Source organism: Orcinus orca, chromosome 9, assembly GCF_937001465.1.
Source record: "Orcinus orca chromosome 9, mOrcOrc1.1, whole genome shotgun sequence".
Taxonomy (NCBI): domain Eukaryota; kingdom Metazoa; phylum Chordata; class Mammalia; order Artiodactyla; family Delphinidae; genus Orcinus; species Orcinus orca.
Window position 1 is genome coordinate 44,447,203 of NC_064567.1, and position 16,828 is coordinate 44,464,030.

The 16,828-nt window shown below is 40.8% G+C and overlaps 1 protein-coding gene across 9 annotated transcripts in view; it reads left to right on the top strand.

Moving 5' to 3' along the window:
* PDE1C (phosphodiesterase 1C) overlaps positions 1-16,828 on the top strand; it is a 556,804-nt gene that overhangs the window by 308,960 nt on the left and 231,016 nt on the right. The gene's annotated exons all lie outside the window — the stretch shown is intronic.

Here is a 16,828-nt window from a genome sequence, read left to right on the forward strand (position 1 = left end):
TACCATTTTTCTAGATTCCACATATATGTGTTAATATACAATATTTGTTTTTCTCTTTCTGACTTACTTCACTCTGTATGACAGTCTCTAGGTCCATCCACATCTCTATAAATGACCCAATTTTGTTCCTTTTTATGGCTGAGTAATATTCCATTGTATATATGTACCACATCTTCTTTATCCATTCATCTGTCAATGAGCATTTAGGTTGCTTCCATGTCCTGGCTATTGTAAATAGTGCTGCAGTGAACATTGGGGTGCATGTGTCTTTTTGTTGTTGTTGTTTTTTAACATCTTTATTGGAGTATAATTGCTTTACAATGGTGTGTTAGTTTCTGCTTTATAACAAGGTGAATCAGTTATACATATACATATGTTCCCATATCTCTTCCCTCTTGCATCTCACTCCCTCCCACCCTCCCTATCCCACCCCTCTAGGTGGTCACAGAGCACCAAGCTGATCTCCCTGTGCTATGTGGCTGCTTCCCACTAGCTATCTATTTTACGTATGGCAGTGTATATATGTCCATGCCACTCTCTCACTTTGTCACAGCTTACCCTTCCCCCTCCCCATATCCTCAAGTCCATTCTCTAGGAGGTCTGTGTCTTTATTCCCATCTTGCCCCTAGGTTCTTCATGACCATTTTTTTTTTCTTTCTTAGATTCCATATATATGTGTTAGCATATGGTATTTGTTTTTCTCTTTCTGACTTACTTCACTCTGTATGACAGACTCTAGGTCCATCCACCTCACTACAAATAACTCAGTTTCGTTTCCTTTTATGGCTGAGTAATATTCCGTTGTATATATGTGCCACATCTTCTTTAACCATTCATCTGTTGATGGACACTTAGGTTGCTTCCATGTCCTGGCTATTGTAAATACAGCTGCAATGAACATTGTGGTACATGATTCTTTTTGAATTATGGTTTTCTCTGGGTATATGCCCAGGAGTGGGATTGCTGGGTCATATTGTAGTTCTATTTTTAGTTTTTTAAGGAACCTCCATACTGTTCTCCATAGTGGCTGTATCAATTTACATTCCCAGCAACAGTGCAAGAGGGTTCCCTTTTCTCCACACCCTCTCCAGCATTTGTTGTTTGTAGATTTTTTGATGATGGCCGTTCTGACTGGTGTGAGGTGATACCTCATTGTAGTTTTTTTTTTCCCAACATCTTTACTGGAGTATAATTGCTTTACAATGTTGTGTTAGTTTCTGCTATATAACAAAGTGAATCAGCTGTATGTATACATATAACCCCATATCCCCTCCCCTAAGAGTATATGTTTAGAAAACCAGAATTCCAAAGAAAAGTCACATGCACCCAAGTGTGCCCGGCAGCACCATTTACAATACCCAAGATGTGGAGAGATACAAAATGTCCATGGACAGATGAACAGATAAAAACCAAGTGATATATGTACATAGTGGTATATGACTCCGCTGTGTGAAAGAATGAAATCATGTCATTTACAGGAATATAGATAAACATAGGTAAAACATAAACATAGGTAATCATACTAAGTAAAGTAAGTCAGTCAGAAAGACAAGTATTATATGCTATCACTTATAGGTGGAACCAAAAAATTACACACCACTGAAATCATTGAGAAAACATAAACAGACTCAGGGACGTAAAAAACAAACATATGGCTTTCCTGGCGGCGGGGACGGAGGTGGGTGTGGCGGGTCAGCGCGGCCTCAGGGCTGGAGCCGGAATCCCCGCCGGCCCCAGCGCCCGCCGCCGGCCGAGCCCCGCGCCCCGCGCCTCCGTCCTGGGTCCCGGTGGCCGGAGCTGTGCCCGGGTCCGCGGGACAGGCGGGCTCAGAGGTCGCTTGTGTTGGGGAAGGGTGCGGCGAGGTTCCGGCGCCTCCGCGGAGCATCGCGGGTCGGGGGCTAGGGGCGCCGCTTCTTGCTATGCTCCCCACCCTTTCCCGGCTCTGAAGCCGCGGCTGTTGGCCTGTGAACTATGTACAAGAATTAGTGGGGTGCATGTCATTCTTCTTGGCATCATTGTGATTTTTTTTTGAGTAGGGACTATGCTCCCCCAAAGCATGATGCCTTGGACCTGATTAGTATTTATTAGTGTGGATTGAATTTATGAGTGTATCAGATTGGGATCCTTCATGTATTTCGACCATGGGTCAGAAGTAAAGCCAGAATTACCAGGTGGAACTGCGGGTAAATAAGCTCAGATTGATAAATGATTCATACTTGTAGATCACCACATACTCCCACACTCAGGCTCTATTTGGCCCTCACACTGGCCAGGGTGGGGACCTATGAGGTCAGCAAGCCAGATGGCATGCATGGACAGGAATCAAAACATATGCAATTGCTTGGATCATTGACTCTGCTTTTCTGTTTAAGTTCTTTCAATATGGGTCTCTAGCTTTGGGTGGAAACTCAGAGTGTTTTTGCTCTACATCAGTACTTCAGTCTCTACCTTTCCTCCATTCGAACCATTAGTCCTGGAGATGTTTAGTGCAGTGTCGATGTATATGTTTGTGGTGCATTATTCTGAATATTTGATAACTGTGTGGTGTGCATCATTTGACTGTTCTGTGGTGTTTTGAGAATCATTTTCTTAGAGTGCCTAATAAGACCTAAGTGCTTCTTTAAGACTTCAGCAGCATTCATGCTGGGCATGTCACTGTGCTTCAGAAGTTAAGCCCAGACTTTCAGTTGCCCAAATAGGCAAGTCTGTAAATCCCTCCTAATCCCAGTAGCCTTCAATACTAAAGAGGCAGAATTAACTTGATTGATTCAATCATTGGTGAGAGCTTCCAAATTGGGACCAAGTCCAATCCCAACAGCAGCTTAAGAGGCAGCTTTTGGAGTATCGGGAGACACTGGGTCCACTAGTGTAGATCAGAGTTGCTTAACCTTGGTACTATTGGTGTTTCCATTGTAGGGACTGTCCTGTGCATTGTAGGGTGTTTTGTAACATCCCTGGTCTCTACTCACTAGATTCCAATAGCAAATCCCCTATACCTAGTTGTGACAACCAGAAATGTCTCTTGGGGGGCAAAGTCATCTCTGGTTGAAAACCACTGGTATAGATGAAAGATTAAGAATCAGACTTGTATTCTGTCGCTAGTTTAGCTTTTCAGTTTACTCCTCTCTGATCTCAGTGTCCTCATGTATAAAGGGATGAGGTTGAACACAAGAATTTCTGTGGTTCCTTTTGGCTCGAGAATGATACTCTCTGATTCTAATTACTAAGGTTTTCTACAGGAAAACGGAGACCACCAAACAACATTTCCAGTGATGACAAGCACTCTGTGACTTATAACTGAATCATTGGGGAGGAGCAACATTGCTGATGAGCATGGAGATCATTGGGCAGATAACATGGTCTGGCCTCATAGTGATGGTCCTTTGGCCACCAGCCAGATTACCCATGATTTAGATACTTCTAATTTCACCTAAATAGTGTGAACTAATCATGAGAAGGACATTAAGAGGACAAATGCCAAAACATAAACTTTGGCAAAAACATAGATATGTCTAAAAGGCATTTTATTGATTAAATTTATTGTGTGTTTACCATGTGGCAGGGCTTCACATGCATTATCTTACTTAATCTTCACGGTGATCCTTTTACAGATGAAGAACCCAGGGAAAATAAGTAACTTGACTGATGTCACAAAGCAGAGAAATGGTTGGGCTAGGGTTTAAAGGCAGGTATTTGAGATGCTAAAAATGTCTTGTTTTTTTTTCCATTCTGGTGGTTTTATAATTTTTTACAGCTGTGGAACCTCCCCGCCCCCAAATGAAGCAGCTTAAAGCTGAATAAAATCAAAGGGTCAGAGAAATATGCCTTTTGGAGTTCATTTCCCTACTCTGCCAATTTTTATTTTCTCATCAAGACATTTTACATGTGAAATTTTTCATATTTGGCCTCAACCCACAAGTTGACGTTCTCAGGAAAATTCAATGAAGACTTAAAAAAAAACCCAACAAGCAACAGTGATATTTAAATAATGTGATTGAAAGGGGAAAAATCCTTCACCTCTACCACCAGGTTGTTTTTCAAAATCGTCTGTTTTAGTACTTAACTGCTTAAAATGCTTTGGAGCAATGTAATCAGTCATACATGAATACATAACTCTTTATGCGTAAAAAGTAAACAGCAAAATAGAATCAGATAAAGGAAAATTTGTCCTGTATTTTTCTACCCTCTGATTTAATATGATAATGCCTTTTCAAAATTCATGAGATCACTGCTTGAATTTTTCCCTTTGTCTCTGCACAAGTAGAATGACTCTCTGCACTGTACTGTTTATTCCCATAACTTTGAGGAGAGGGAACCTGCATGAAAATTCCTAAGCAAGCTGGAGGGAGTAGACTGAGCCGAGAATGTGCTTTGGAAGAGGCATGTCTGAAGTCTTTGCTCATCCATGAAAGAAGGGCAGAAAGTTGGGTCAAGAGCAGGAGTTTGGAGTCACCCATTTCTAGATTGAAATATGAGTACTTACCAGAACCTTTGTTTCCTGTAGGTCAGGTGAAAATAATGATACTTCCTAGGGTTCTTGGGAGCCCAGAATGATATAGTATATGTGAAGCACATAGGAAGGCTTTGGTACTTGGAAAGTGCTTGGTCACTGAAGGCTCGGGGGATCCCTCAGAGAGAAACCAGCATTCAGTGGCCACTGTGCAAATGGCTTGCACTATGAGACAGAGCACGGTAAAGTAAGGGAACTGGTAGGAAGCAGATGGCCCTGCTTTTTAGGGGCAGGGATTGTGTCTTTCTTACTGAAGAATGGAATCAGCCTTAACCAAGTGATTGGTGACCATCTTTTGGAAAGAAGGTTGGAGTAGGTGGGGTAGGGGAGTCCTGTGCCAGGTCAGCAGCCACTGGGACATGGGCCTTAATTAGGAAAAAAAACTTGGAAGGGCCCAGTTGGGTGCAGTCATAGAAAATCTTTCCACAGGAAGACACTCATAGTTCATCTTCATATTTAGTTTTCTTTTTTGAGGGAAAATATATGTCCTTTAAACTATCACAGAGTGAATAGCACTATGTTATATTGGTTGATGGCATGCCTTCTAGACTCAGCATGCCTGGCTTCTAATCCCTGCTCTACTATTTTAAGTATATGACCTTTAGTAAATTCCTTAATTTCTCTAAGCCAGTGGTTCTCAAGTGGAGGCGATTTTTCCCCCAGGGGACATTTGGCAGTTTCGAAGATATTTTTGGTTGTCACATCTGGGAGTGGGATATACTACTGGCACCTGGTAGATAGAGGCCAAGGATGCCGCTAAACATCCTACAATACACAGAACATCCCCACCATAACAAAGAATTATCTGGTCCAAAATGTCCACAGTGCCGAGGTTGAGAAACCTTGCTCTAAGCCTTACTTTCTTCACCTGTACAGAGGGAATAATAATAGTACTTACCTCATAGGGTTGTTGTAAGGGTTAAATGAGATAAAGATTAAACACATTCAAGTGCACTTGCTGGCTTTTAGTAAGTGTAAAGAGTATTTTTGCCATTATTATTAACATTACTATTTTGACCTATGATTCATTGTTTATGTAGCAGATTTATGAATTCTGTTTCATAGTTTATGGAGCTGACATATACAACTTTACAGGTGTTTAGATGCACTTAAATTTTATAAGGAAAAAATTTTGAAATACTTTAAATCATGCATTAAAAGACATTTTGAAGTTGTCTTGAAGGGATAATATTGTTTGGCTTATGTATACTCTGTGCTGAAACAAATCAGAAGTCATAAGTTCTACATGCTGTTATAGTCTGTTAGACCTAAAATCGCAGATCTTAAAAGAAATAATTTGATATTATTGCATATTGTTACATAGGCAATAAAACAGAACAAATTTACTGAGAAATCAAGTCCCATCTCTTACATGCGGGGCTAGCGAAAGTTAATTATCATAGTAATCTGAGTGAAAGCTGGTAACTACAAAGTGAGCCTCAATATAAATTGGGATGGATTCCTACTTAGTACACAAGACAACAAAAACTGATATTCATACAAGTCCAGAGCCAGTGCAACACCTCTGAAAGCTTGGCTCTATCTGGAGTCACAGGGCAAGCTCCTCTCTGCTGTGAGTTTGTGAATTGCAGCGCTTAGCCGCTAGGGGATAGGGTTGCCCTTGTTGTCTTGTTGCCCTCTGATAGAAATACAAATGGTTGACTTTTTAATAATCAGCTTCTTAATCTTTAAGGTACGTTTTATCATTTACATCATAATCAAGAGTTTCTTAGAGTTAGCACAACAATTAAATAGCTTAAGAAAAGAATGTGGTGTGTGCAACGTGGACCGTGAGGTGTGTGATCCCCTCTGCTGGTACGCCAAGTCCATAATTCCAAATAACGTTGTCATGATTTTGTGATAATTTTACTAATTCTAGTGTACTATGTTGTTAGTAAGAGTAATATATTTGCTAGCTACCACTGCTCACTCGTGACCCATTATTAAGAAAGATCGAAAATTAACCCTTTTGGTAATGCAAACAGTGCCTGTTTGATGGGTAAACAGAAGCCTCATTCATTAGAGGTCATAGTGCTCCCCCTTGGGAATGAAATTACTTTATAATAACAATACCAATGATGGTGATGCTGGTGGTGATGGTGTTGGTGGTGGCCCACGAGCACAGCTATTCATTAAGACTGTAGCTTATGCTCGTTAGATCACACTAACTTCATACTTTTGCCTGTTTGCTTTACATTTGCTCCTTTCCCCTGCTGATTTCTCTGCATTGAGAAATGTGTTCCGAGAGCATGATTTAGGGATTTGACAGATGAGGTTCTGATGAAGCCATTGTAAAGCTAAATTGCTTTTCATTTAGCACCATTATTTTGAATAGAAAGAAAATTTCCTTAAATTAGTCTCTTATGTGGAAAATGAATCACGTTTAAAGGGTACTTTTGATCTTTAAATTGGTGGGGTGGAAGGTTCTTCCTCCTTGATATCAGTGACTTACTTCTGCCATTGGTTTGCATGGGACCTTGTAGGGGCATAATTACACCAAAAGTCTCTAAGCAAGACAATACAGCATTGGCACTCAGAGCATAGATTTGGGAGTCTGAGAGGACTAAATTTAAATTTCATTTTCACCCCTCCTTAACTATGTGATTTTTCAGCTGGTTAAACATAAATATTCTCAGGGTATGGGCTACTGATAGTACCTAACTCATAAGGTTGTTGATAAGGATTAAATGAGACAATGTATGTATCGTATGTGACCCAGTTCTAGGTATATAGTAAGTGCCTAATAAGTATTAGCTGTTAATATAATGCCCTGCCTTCCAATAAAAATTAACGGCCACAGAATGCCATTCTTCATCATAATTAAGAATGAGACCTTGCATGTTCTCTGCAAAACTTGACCTCCCTCAAGGTCTTATTCTACTTGCACAGGAGATTAATTCTTCATGATCGCATGTGGCAGAGGAGTAGTTGGAATGGCGCCAGCAAATTATGGGCAGGGGGTGGGAGAAGTTGCCGCCTTTTGCTTCCGGCTGATCCACAAAGCATGAAGATAAAGTACAGGTCTGTAGAAAGAACCTAAAAGAAGGAATCCAGCCATTTTAGCCAGAGATTCTAGGTGTCTTCTGTTCACTGCTGCTCTCTTGGTCCCTGTATTCATTCTCAAAGAGGTCCTGCAATGCACAGGTCAATGGGCAGACACCTAACACACCCACCAGAGTTTTTAGAAAGGAAGGTCAAGTATGCAAAATGAAAGCCAGTCCACGTGGTTTGCATCGACAGTGTTATCGAGAGGTTGAATGAAGAGTACATGAGAGGTATTTAGTTTTAAAAATGAGTTCTACCATAAGTATTGAGTAAAATCAAGTTAAGCATATTTTATTTATGGATGTCGACTTTGGCCTGACTCCACTTGCGGACTCTTTATTTCACTTCATGTTTACTGAGTGTCAGGTATGTGATGGTCAGGTACTGTGAGACATTCAAAAATAAATAAAAAGAGTAAGATGTGGTTTCTACCCTTTCTACCCTACCCTTTACTGAACCCAAACCCTGCTTAGTTTGGGTTCAGTTAAGGCTTTTGCTGGAGGTGATGCCTGAGCTGAGACTCCAGGATGAATAAGCAAAAATAGGCAGATGTGGAAAGGTCGTATGGGTATTTATTTAGAGGGAATAACATGAGCAGATAGTCGATTTTAATCAGTTTTGTTATCTGAGCTCCAGTGTCTGCTCTGGCTTGAGTGAGGTTTGGTATGACAGCTTAAGGCAGGGTCACTGTGCTGTGGGTATCCTTGTGGGTGAGCCTCGAGCCTTAGCTGCTGCACAGAGAAGTAGATAATCACTCCTCTCAGGGCTGCAAGAAAAGGAAAGAAGACAGTTCATAAAGACTTCTCTACTTGAAGGCACGCGGTGTGGCCACCTGGGCACTGTGGACCTATTGTCTCTCAGAATGGCTAATCCCAAAGAAACTAAGAGTCACTTCAAAACAAGAATCAAAGGGCGGATTTAAAAAATCTCCTACATCTTCCATAAGGGAGTAGAACTTAAAAGTAATGATGAGAAGTGTTCTCTATTTTCTCAAAGAGTTTTTGTAAGGCTGGTATTTTTCTTTTTTCTGTGTCTGGTAAAATTTATTAGCCAAAACCATCTGGGCCTGCATTTCTTGTGGGAAGATGGTATTCAAGCAATTCTCAAATGGTATCAGGATCACCAGGAGAGCCTGTTAAAACACAGCTTGCTGAGACTGCACCTCCAGATTCTGATTCCGTAGGTCTGGAGTGGGGCCTGAGGATTTACCTTTCAAAAAGTTCCCAGGTGTACCTGATGGTGCCATTCTGGAAACCACGCTTGGATAACCACTGCCTTAATAGGAATAGGGCTATTTGGATTTTCTATTTCTTCTATGTCATTCTTGATAAGTTGTATTTGTCAAGAAATTTGTTCATTTCATCTGTGTTGTGATATTCATTGGTATAATGTTACTTACTAATACAAGCATCTAAGCTATAGAGTTCCCTCTGAGTTCTGTTTCTGCTCTGTACCTCCCTGGTACCTCATCCGTACTTGTAGTGTTACAATTGTCAACTGGATTCTTGTTTCTCTTCATAACAGTCCGATAAATTCCTTCATAGAAAAGACCCTCCTACTAATTTTTATCTCCCTAATAAACTCATAGGATGAGTATGTTGCAGCAGGTGGATGTGTGAATGTGTTCGATCTGGTGGCTTAGATGCTTCCTCCTTTGTTCTTGTTTCTTGCATGTGTGGTTGTCAGACAAAGGAACACCACTTATAGGAGGAAAAGTCATTTCTGAAGCAAGCTATGTGAGAGTAGAGCTGTCCTTGTTTTGAAAAACTGTTACAGTAGGTGTCAGTAAGGCCGGCCTGGCACTCAGAGAACACAGTTCCACTGCCTGAGTTGGTTGTTGGTTGAATTTTCTCTGAGTTTCCCCGCCTCTGGCATTTCCTTGGAGGCCAGGCTACCCTTCGTGCTCAATGCCAAATGGAGTCAAGATGAGATTTCTCTCCATTCAAGTCGGATTTCACAATTGACCAGGTGCATTGTAGCTGAAAAGTGGGGTTGCTTTTCCCATTTCCTCAGCAGCAGCTGGTATCTGTGGCTGTGAGAGGCACAAACAGCCCTCTGCTAATGTACTCCCATCCTAGGGCAGATGCGGAGCCATCCTGTTGGAATTTCTAGTTCCTGGCTCTTCAGAGATAAAAACTCTCAAGTGCGTGGATTTTCTGACTTTTGGCAACTCCTTTAAAGGCAGAAGAATTAGGGTGTTTGTTTCCCAGGGGAAAATGGGAACTTCTCTGGGGGATTGAGTTTTGGGGCCCATCATTGTGCAAATCATTTACAATAAACAATTATAACAAAATATTCTTTTTTATTCTCACACTTCAAAATCTACACCAGTGGTATAGATCTCAAAACAAACAAGCTAGGCTGAGGAGAAGTCAAACTTTGATTTGAAATGCTAATGACTGTGATGGTAATAATAATAATAATAGCCATAAAAATACATGATAATACATGACAGTTATTATGTTCCTGGCACTGGGTTATGTGCTTTCCACGTGTATCTCATTTAGTTTTTGCTATAGCCTCCAAGGTAGGGGCTATTACTGTCCCTATTTTATGGGTGAGAAAACGGAGTCTTAGAGAATATAACTTTCTCAAGGTAGAAAATAATTGGACTTCGTTCCAAATGATGTTGGTTTGGCTCTTGACCCCAAACCTTTAAGCCCTGTGCTATCCTGCCTCTGTGTTTGACTTTGGGGACATTGGGATATGGTGACAAAAGTGGGGTTATGGCTTGGTGTTTGCATTAAAATTCATCATAAGTGCTGATTACAGTCATTCTGATGTAGATGATTCAGACATCTTCTTAATTCCTCTGTTTAGTTTTCCTGTGCACCTGTGAGTGGGGGCTACCATGAACATACCCAGGGCAGAAAAGGAAAATAATCTTTGTACAGAACGAGGACCTTAATGAAAACTCTGTTGAAGAAAAGGATCTCCGTGTTGTTGAGGCTTTCTTTTTTCTTCTATTGCTAAGGGAAGTCCACACGCCAGATTGGCACCTCTGTGCGAGGCACAAATCAGCTTTTCTTCCTTTTAGTGAGGTTTATGAGATGTGGCTTCTGATTGAGCTGTAATTGGAGGAGGGGACGGAGGAAAGAGGGGAGTACCTAGAAGCTCCAGTCCCATCTGTCTGGCCACAGGAGGACTTGATTTCTTCCTCTGTTTATAGAAGCTTATATGAGGAAACTGGTTTTTCCTGTTCTCTTCCCGTTATTCTTCCCTTCTCTTTTCAGCAAGGGGCCAATCTGCAGGTGCTGTAAGGCAGCAAGTACCTTTCTTGCTTACTGTGACCCACGGAGAAAAACACATGAACACACACTGTGGCTCAGTGTGTGTTCATACTCACACACACACATATGCTGTCACACACACACACACACTCTCACACTCACACGGAAATAAAGGTTTTATCTTACTACCGGTGACTACATCTGATATTTCCTATTCTATTCTGTTTTATTTTTATTTATTTATTTATTTTTGTAGAAGGTGAAAAATAATACACCATCATTTCACAGCTTTTAGCACAGTGCCTGGCACTGAGATGGAACTCAATTCATTTTCTTTTTTAAAAAATTAATTAATTAATTAATTATGTTGTTGAGGTATAGTTGTTTTAGAAACTTGTTTTAGTTTCCACTGTACAGCAAAGTGAAGTAGAGTTCCATGTGCGATACAGCAGGTTCTTTTTTTTGTTAACATCTTTATTGGAGTATAATTGCTTTGCAGTGGTGTGTTAGTTTCTGCTTTATAACAAAGTGAATCAGTTATACATATACATATGTTCCCATATCTCTTCCCTCTTGCGTCTCCCTCCCTCCCACCCTCCCTATCCCACCCTCTAGGTGGTCACAAAGCACCAAGCTGATCTCCCTGTGCTATGCAGCTGCTTCCCACTAGCTATCTATTTTACGTTTGGTAGTGTATATATGTCCATGCCACTCTCTCACTTTGTCACAGCTTACCCTTCCCCCTCCCCGTATCCTCAAGTCCATTCTCTAGGAGGTCTGTGTCTTTATTCTCATCTTACCCCTAGGTTCTTCATGACCTTTTTTCTTTTTTTCTTAGATTCCATATATATGTGTTAGCATACGGTATTTGTTTTTCTCTTTCTGACTTACTTCACTCCGTATGACAGACTCTAGGTCCATCCACCTCACTACAAATAACTCAATTTCGTTTCTTTTTATGGCTGAGTAATATCCATTGTATATATGTGCCGCATCTTCTTCTTTTTTTTTTTTTTTTCCTGCCATACGCGGGCCTCTCACTGTTGTGGCCTCTCCCGTTGCGGAGCACAGGCTCCAGATGCTCAGGCCCAGCGGCCATGGCCCACGGGCCCAGCCGCTCCGCGGCACGTGGGATCCTCCCGGACCAGGGCACGAACCCGTGTCACCTACATCGGCAGGCGGACTCTCAACCATTGCGCCACCAGGGAAGCCCTCTCCATACATATTTTAAGATTTTTTGCTCTAGTTCTGTAAAAAATGTCATTGGTAATTTGATAGGGATTGCATTGAATCTGTAGATGGCTTTGGGTAGTATAGTCATTTTCACAATATTGATTCTTCCAATCCAAGAACATGGTATATCTCTCCATCTGTTTGTGTCATCTTTGATTTCTTTCATCAGTGTCTTATAGTTTTCTGAGTACAGTTCTTTTACCTCCTTATGTAGTTTTATTCCTATGTATTTTATTCTTTTTGTTGCAGTGATGAATGGGATTGTTTCCTTAATTTCTCTTTCTGACCTTTCATTGTTAGTGTATAGGAATGCAAGATATTTCTGTGCATTAATTTTGTATCCTGAAACTTTTCCAAATTAATTGATTAGCTCTAGTAGTTTTCTGGTGGCATCTTTAGGATTTTCTATGTATAGTGTCATGTCATCTGCAAACAGTGACAGTTTTACTTCTTCCTTTCCAGTTTGTATTCCACTTATTTCTTTTTCTTCTCTGATTGCCGTGGTAGGACTTCCAGAGCTATGTTGAATAATAGTGGTGAGAGTGGACATCCTTGTCTTGTTCCTGATCTTAGAGGAAATGCTTTCAGTTTTTCACCATTGAGAATGATATTTGCCATGGGTTTGTCATATATGGCCTTTATTATGTTGAGGTAGATTCCCTCTATGCCCACTTTCTGGAGAGATTTTACCATAAATCGGTGTTGAATTTTGTCAAAAGTTTTTTCTGCATCTATTTAGATGATCACATGTTTTTTATCCTTTACTTTGTTAATATGGTCTATCACATTGATTGATTTGCGTATATTGAAGAATCAATCCTTGCATCCCTGGGATAAATCCCACTTGATCATGGTGTATGATCCTTTTAATGTGTTGTTGGATTCTGTTTGCTAGTATTTTTGCATCTATATTCATCAGTGATATTGGTCTGTAATCTTACTTTTTTGTAGTATCTTTGTCTGGTTTTGGTATCAGGCTGATGGTGACCTCATAGAATGAGTTTGGGAGTGTTCCTTCCTCTGAAATGTTTTGGAAGAGTTTGAGAAGGATGGGTGTTAGCTCTTCTCTAAATGCTTGATAGAATTCACCTGTGAAGCCATTTGGTCCTGGACTTTTGTTTGTTGGAAGATATTTAATCACAGTTTCAATTTCATTATTTGTGATTGGTCTGTTCATATTTTCTGTTTCTTCCCGGTTCCGTCTTGGAAGCTTATACCTTTCTAAGAATTTGTGCATTTCTTCCAGGTTGTCCATTTTATTGTCATAGAATTGCTTGTAGTAGTCTCTTAGGATGCTTTGTATTTCTGTGGTGTCTGTTGTAACTTCTCCTTTTTCATTTCTAATTTTAATGGTTTGAGTCCTCTCCCTCTTTTTCTTAATGAGTCTGGCTAATGGTTTATCGATTTTATCTTCTCAAAGGACCAGCTTTTAGTTTTATTGATCTTTGCTCTTGTTTTCTTTGTTTCTATTTCATTTATTTCTGCTCTGATCTTTATGATTTCTTTCCTTCTACTAACTTTGGGTTTTGTTTGTTCTTCTTTCTCTAGTTCCTTTAGGTGTAAGGTTAGATTGTTTATTTGAGATTTTTCTTGTTTCTTGAAGTAGGATTGCATTGCTTATAAACTTCCTTTTTAGAACTGCTTTTGCTGCATCCTGTAGGTTTTGGATCATTGTGTTTTTGTTGTCATTTGTCTCTAGGTATTTTTTGATTTCCTCTTTGATTTCTTCAGTGATCACTTGGTTATTTAGTAATGTATTGTTTAGTCTCCGTGTGTTTGTGTTTTTTACATTTTTTTCCCGTAATTGATTTCTAATCTCATAGCGTTGTGGTCAGAAAGGATGCTTGATATGATTTCAATTTTCTTAAATATACTGAGGCTTGATTTGTGACCCAAGATGTGATCTGTCCTGGAGAATGTTCCATGTGCCCTTGAGAAGAGAGTGTATTCTGTTGTTTCGGGATGGAATGTCCTTTAAATATCAATTAAGTCCAACTTGTTTAATGTATCACTTAAAGCTTGGTTTTCCTTATTAATTTTCTGTATGGATGATCTGTCCATTGATGTAAGTGAGGTGTTAAAATCCCCCACTATTATTGTATTACTGTCGATTTCCCTTTTTATAGCTGTTAGTATTTTCCTTATGTATTGAGGTGCTCCTATGTTGGGTGTGTATGTATTTATAATTGTTATATCTTCTTCTTGGATTGATCTCTTGATCATTATGTAGTGTCTTTCCTTGTCTCTTATAACATTCTTTATTTTAGAGTCTATTTTATCTGATATGAGTATTGCTACTCCAGCTCTCTTTTGATTTCCGTTTGCATGGAATATCTTTTTCCATCCCCTCATTTTCAGTCTGTATGTGTCCATAGGTCTGAAGTGGGTCTTTTGTAGACAGCATATATATGGGTCTTGTTTTTGCATCCATTCAGTGAACCTGTGTCTTTTGGTTGGAGCATTTAATCCATTCACATTTAAGGTAATTATCGATACATATGTTCCTATTACCATTTTCTTAATTGTTTTGGGTTTGTGTTTGTAGGTCCTTTTCTTCTCTTGTGTTTGCCACTTAAAGAAGTTCCTTTAGCATTTGCGATAGAGCTGGTTTGGTGGTGCTGAATTCTCTTAGCTTTTGCTTGTCTGTAAAGCTTTTGGTTTCTCTGTTGAATCTGAATGAGATCCTTGCTGGGTAGAGTAATCTTGGTTGTAGGTTTTTCCCTTTTATCACTTTAAATATATTGTGCTACTCCCTTCTGGCTTGTAGGATGTCTGCTGAGAAATCAACTGTTAACCTTACGGGAGTTCCCTTGTATGTTATTTGTTGTTTCTCCTTTGTTGCTTTAAATAATTTTTCTTTGTCTTTAATTTTTGTCAGTTTGATTACTGTGTCTCTTGGTGTGTTTCTCCCTCAGTTTATCCTGCTTGGGACTCTCTGCAGGACTTGGGTGGCTATTTCCTTTCCCATGTTAGGGAAGTTTTTGACTACAATCTCTTCAAATATTTTCTTGGGTCCTTTCTGTCTCTCTTCTCCTTCTGGGACCCCTATAATGCGAATGTTTTTGTGTTTAATGTTGTCCCAGAGGTCTCTTAGGCTGTCTTCATTTCTTTCATTCTTTTTTCTTTAGTCTGTACTTTATGGCAGCAGTGAATTCCACCATTCTGTCTTCCAGGTCACTTATCCATTCTTCTGCCTCAGTTACTATGCTATTGATTCCCTCTAGTGTATTTTTCATTTCAGTTCTTGTATTGTTCATCTCTGTTTGTTTGTTCTTTAATTCTTCTAGGTCTTTGTTAAACATTTCTTGCATCTTCTCGATCTTTGCCTCTGTGCTTTTCCCAAGGTCCTGGATCATCTTCACTATCATTATTCTGAATTCTTTTTCTGGAAGGTTGCCTATCTCCACTTCATGTCACTGTTTTTCTGGGATTTTATCTTTTTGCTTCATCTGGTATATAGTCCTCTGCCTTTTCATCTTGTCTATCTTTCTGGGAATGTGTTGTTTTTTTTTTTTTTTTTTTTTTGCTGTACACGGGCCTCTCACTGTTGTGGCCTCTCCTGTTGTGGAGCACAGGCTCCGGACGCACAGGCTCATCGGCCACGGCTCACGGGCCCAGCCGCTCCGTGGCACGTGGGATCTTCCCGGACCGGGGCACGAACCCGTGTCCCCTGTATCGGCAGGCGGACTCCCAACCACTGCGCCACCAGGGAAGCCCTGGGAATGTGGTTTTTGTTCCACAGGCTGCAGGATTGTAGTTCTTCCTCCTTCTGCTCTCTGCTCTCTGGTGGATGAGGCTATCTAAAAGGCTGTGCAAGTTTCCTGATGAGAGGGACCGATGGTGGGCAGACCTGGGTGTTGCTCTGGTGGGCAGTGCTAAGTAAAACTTTAATCTGCTTGTCTAATGATGGGTGGGGCTGAGTTCCCTCCCTGTTGGTTGTTTGGCTGAATCGACCCAGCACTGGAGTGTGCAGGCTGTTTGGTGGGTCTAATGGCGGACTCTGGGAGGGCTCATGCCAAGGGGTACTTCCCAGAACTTCTGCTGCCAGTGTCCTTGTCCCTGCGGTGAGCCACAGCCACCCCCTGCCTCTGCAGGAGACCCTCCAACACTAGCAGGTAGGTCTGGTTCAGTCTCCTATGGGGTCACTGCTCCTTCCCCCCTGGGTTCTGGTGTGCACACTACTTTGTGTGTGCCCTCCAAGAGTGGCGTCTCTGTTTCCCCCAGTCCTGTTAAAGTCCTGCAGTCAAATCCTGCTAGCCTTCAAAGTCTGATTCTCTGGGAATACCTCCTCCCGTTGCCAGACCCCCAGGTTGGGAAGCCTGATGTGGAGCTCAGAACCTTCATGCCAGTCGGTGGACTTCTGTGGTATAATTGGTCTCCAGTTTGTGAGTCGCCCATCCAGCGGTTGTGGGACTTGATTTTATTGTGATTGCGCCCTTCCTACTGTCTCATTGCACTTCTCCTTTGTCTTTGGATGTGGGGTACCTTTTTTGGTGAGTTCCAGTGTCTTCCTGTCGATGATTGTTCAGCAGTTAGTTGTGATTCTGGTGCTCTTGCAAGAGGGAGTTGAGTGCACCTCCTTCTACTCTGGCATCTTGAACCTATCTCCTCTATTCTGTTTTATTAACATACAAAATGTTGACTGTGACCCAGCAAACTGATGTTCTTATTCAGTGATGGGTGGCACCCCATAATTTGAAAATTACTGATAGCGATTGGTGGGAACTGAGTATAAGAGCATAAACTGTATCCTTTTGTGGATTTATTTGAATGTCCATGTCCAGCCTGAGTGCATTAATAAACCCCGGTG